The sequence below is a fragment of the Eurypyga helias genome, unplaced genomic scaffold, assembly GCF_000690775.1.
Source record: "Eurypyga helias isolate BGI_N326 unplaced genomic scaffold, ASM69077v1 scaffold43844, whole genome shotgun sequence".
NCBI classification, from domain to species: Eukaryota; Metazoa; Chordata; class Aves; order Eurypygiformes; family Eurypygidae; genus Eurypyga; species Eurypyga helias.
The window spans coordinates 18,839-23,224 of record NW_010247739.1 but is presented as its reverse complement, the minus strand read 5'-3'; the positions used below and the strand labels follow the sequence as shown (position 1 = coordinate 23,224).

The window sequence follows — 4,386 nt, the reverse complement described above, 5'->3', positions numbered from 1 at the left end:
TCGCCCACCCCCCCACCCCCCCGCAAAGATCTGGATATGTCACCTTACAGGTCCTCAAGAAAACCAGGTGTGCGCAGGCTGCCAAAGCTGCACAGCTCATTTTATTCTTCCAAGAACAAAGCCTGTTTGCCTTATTATTCTGCTTTATTTGTTTAATTTGACAACTTCTCCAGGCAGGAAAAAGCTTGAAGGAACTGTGTTCTCAGTAACAGTATCTAGGAGTTGTCCCACCACTAAGTTTTTCAAGAAATTTTATTTTTATTTACCCACTTCAGGCTGTGAGCTGGTATCATCGTGTCACAAGCTCAAGTGATTTCACACTGATTTCACATGAATAAAATATATTCTCTTTCTGGTAGCTATTAACCTAACATTTTTTAAAAGTGGAATAAAAAACTAATAAAACTGCACAGAATGCACACACACACACACACACACATGCTCCCCCCAGCTTTATGGCCACCATGAGTGTTTGCCAGGCTTCAGCGATTCATTAAGGAAACAAAGTTCTGTGTCCAGCCCCCAGCCAGTGACCAGCTGGAGGTGGGAAAGGGGACAGCACAGTTGTAGAAATAAGTGTTGTACTGCTGAAAACTCAAGGCTTTCTCAGCTACCATAATGGAGAACTGCAGGGGAAATATCTTCATGTGTATCAGCACAAGCACTGCATCCTGTTAATATTAATAGTAAGAACCAAAGGGCAGAAGCAAGATGAACAGCAGAAGGAACAAACTGTTACATTTCCAATTCAGTTTGTCTTAGAAACATTAAAACTTCATTGGCGTCTTTTCTTTCCAGCCACCTCAAGTGACTGGCATCTTCTAATCCTAAAGAAAATCTCACCTGAGTCCTGGTTTGCAGACGGAAAGAGACTGGACTGCAATCTGTAAGTTTTTCTCTTGGTTCTCTTCATTGCCTTCTTTTATAAAATTGGTTCCAAAAATGCAGGCCCAAGCTCCCAAAACACAGTTTGTATCCCATGCATGTCACTTCTCCTGTTCAATTACTAGTAAACACAGCCTTTCAACATCATCTCGGACAGTTACCAATACCAACCACATGTGCATGTCGTTGCACTGTGCACACAAGAGATTCTGCTTCCAAAGAGCAGGGTTTGAGGAAGCAAAAGATGCATATGTAACCAGATAAACACAGTTGATAAGGAGAAAGAAAAGTATTCAGTAATTCAGCCCATCACATGCAGGCACAGTGTTGACCTGACTGGATTTACTCCTCATTTTCACTCGTACATTTAGGACAGGCAGTCACATAATGAGTTATGCACCTTACATTCTTGTTATAGTGAATAAATCTAGTTATTGGCCTCACTTCTCTATGGAGCCCCATTAAAAAGGTATTTCTAAGTTGCTTGGACATTGGGCAAACTGGCAGGCATGAGCAGCTGGGCAAGCCTGGCCCCGTCCTGCTGACTGAGCACATTCTTATCTATCCCACCAAGCTGGCAGGAAGAGTGGATACGCTTGATTACCCGGCAGCCATCCAGAGGAGCTTGGACAGACGGCGGAAAGAGACCAACCAGAGTACCATGATGTTCAGCCAGGACAAATGCTCAGCCCTTGCCTGGGGGGCAGAGCCCTGGCAGTGATCCCACCAGGGCTGGTGGGACAGGGGAACAGCTCTCTGGAGAAGGGCCAGGAACCTGTCAGGCAGCGAGCTGAACAGGGGCCAGCATCAAGGGCCAGGAGCATCTTGGGTGGGCAGGGGTCTGACCCAGGGAGCCAGGGGAGGACAGGGATTATCCCTCTCTGCTCAGCACCCTTTAGATCACTTCTGGGTACTGCGTTCCGTGTTGGGCCCCTGCAGTGCAGGAAAGACATTTACAAACTGGAGTGAGTTCAGCAGAGGCCACCAAGAAAGTCGTTGGCTGAAGCGTTTGCTCTGTGAGGAGAAGGCTGCAGAGCTGGGTCTAGTTGAGCCTCGAGCAGAGATGGCTTCGGGGACCCAAGTAACAACAACCCCCAGTACCTAGAGAGTGGTGATTGAAGAGGCAGAGCCAGGCTTTCCACAGCAGCATGTGATAGGAAAGTGAGAGACAACAGGCATAAGCTGAACTGGAGATTCAGACTGGTTGTGAAGAGGTTGTTTTTTACTACTGGGACATCCAAGCAGTGAGGCAGGTTGACAGAGAGGCTGTGGTGTCCCCACCCTTGGCAGTTGTCACGACCCACCTGCATAAAGCTGTGAGAAGCCTGGTCTGACCTTGTGTCCAACCCTGCTTTGAGCAGGAGGCAGGATTACAGACCCCCTAATATCCCCTCCGCCTGCATGACCCTGTGACTCTGAGTACTTTCTTTAGGGAGCTGAAGTGGCAGCGGAGCCTCCTGTACCGATGAAGGAGCTCTGAGAACAGGATGTTCTCCCTTTACCTTTGCAGTGGGAGTGAAGGATTCGGTATAGCAAAACATTTTATTCCTGGGTTCTAAAAAGTGAGTCAAGGGTAGAGGTCAAAAAGAGATACTCAGACTTCTGTCACCCAGAAAAAGCATCAGGTGTTTTTGGTTGGCATACTAATTTCACCATCTTGATAGGTCCTTTGGGGCATATATAATGGTAAATTGCCTGGTTGTATTTTGCTCTCTTATGAGGATGAGAACAAGGGTTTTTTCCATCTTCATGCTCTGTCTAGGGACCTCGCTTAAACATCCTGTCTCAAGTGGATGGGAATGTGTGAGACTTGCTGTTCCCAGTCCTGCTTCCTACATTTGACTCAGAGCTATACTCAAACCCTGAGCAAATGTACCCTCATTTCATCTCTCTAGCAAGTACGAAAGGAGGTTATGTACTCAGGCACCTGGCCTCTGCAGTCAGTTCAGAGCACTCCGGGGCCGTCATGATGGCTAGAAATGGCTGAGGTGGCAAGAAACTAGTTTCTTGGAAGTAAGTGTGGTCATTAGGGTGGAGCTGCTTCTCTCTCAAGACTGGGCTCTTCTCAGAGAAGGTATAAAAATGCTGTCAGCCTTGCACGAGAATTCAAGCCTTGTGAAGTCAGCAGGGGAGCCTGGGGGAAGCGGGGGGTTTCAGGTGGGATAAATAGTTTTGGGTGCCAGGTGCGTGGAATAGTTGAAAAAGTGATGGACAGGCTCTGGCAGCACTGGGGTTGGTTGAGCAATTTCCTGAATCTGGCTGTTCACAACTTGAAAGGTTAGAGCCTACTGCAAGAGCAGGTTTTAGTTTCCTGCGCTGCAGGCTACCTTACATCCCCCTGCCAAGGAATCTTATCCACGCTGCTGCGCTAATACCTCAGAAGAAGCTGCACAATGAGCACACACAATTACACTTCTGTCAGCCCTGGTGTTTGTCAGGACCAGCTGCATTCTCCAGTCATTCTCTCTTCTCCTTGCAAAACACGGATGTATGTACTCCACAAGCATAAACACACGCATACAAAACAAAGCTGTGGAAAGCAATGCATCTTATTGCTCTAGTCCCCTTAGACTGGGGGTTCACTTACTCCAGGAGTTCTGAGTGACTAAGCTAAGTTAGAAAGCCAGTGTTAGCAGCAAATGGGTCACATTGGAAGATCACTGCGGAATGGCTGAGTGCTTATTTCTTGCAAGCTGTTCCTGGAACAAAAAAATAAAAACAAAACCAAAAACAACTCCCCAAGCCCTCTTCAGATAAACACATTGTGTCTCAGCTGCTGATATACATACCACCTTTACAGTTTAGAAATGAAATGGTTATACTTACTTGTCTGTGGACAGTGCCTCTGCTGCTACAAGCCTCCGGTGAGGTGGTGACAGGCAAAGAGACCTGGTCCTTCTAATCACTAACTTTTATAAAATTCTTGAGGGGTTCTTTTTTTTTTTTTATTCCCCTCCACTCCCCTTTCTCCCTCCTCCCCAGGCTGGTTGGGGAGATGTCATTGCTCGGGTCGGTCATTGGCTGTCAGAGCCCAACCACCCACAACCAATGGGACCTGGCCTCACTCCCAGTGTTCCTCCCCTTTCCCCTCTGTACATATATAAGGGTGTTCATGATGCAGTGAAACTGAGACATTTTCCAGTTATTTCAAATTATTCCTCCTCTTTCTAAAACACACTGAAAAGAACTACAAGAGGAACCGTGGAATTTGTTTACAGGGATCTTGGGCATAACTTTAAGTTCAGGGTTCAATCTTGTGGAAGCTTACACTTGGGAAACTACACAGTGCAGGAAGGAAGAGCAGAAGACAAAATAGAGAAACAATGCAATAGATACTTAACTGACAGGAGTTATTGTCCTCTCAGTGGCTTCCTAGGTGTTACAATTTTCTTACGTGGAAATTTAGCGCATAAACGTATTTTCTAATGCGTACATGTAAGGGAAAAGGCGAAATGAGGTGCTACAGTATCAGGGTAAATGAAACTGCAAGTTCTGATTCCC

At 46.5% G+C, this 4,386-nt stretch overlaps 1 protein-coding gene across 1 annotated transcript in view; it reads right to left on the bottom strand.

Annotated features, from left to right (window-relative positions):
* Positions 1 to 3,817, bottom strand: part of ALDOB (aldolase B, fructose-bisphosphate) — a 10,181-nt gene extending 6,364 nt beyond the window's left edge. Inside the window, exon 1 of the mRNA XM_010150813.1 lies at positions 3,712 to 3,817. The gene's annotated coding sequence lies outside the window, so the exon portion shown is untranslated. The remainder of the gene's footprint in view (positions 1 to 3,711) is intronic.
* Positions 3,818 to 4,386: the final 569 nt, after the last annotated feature.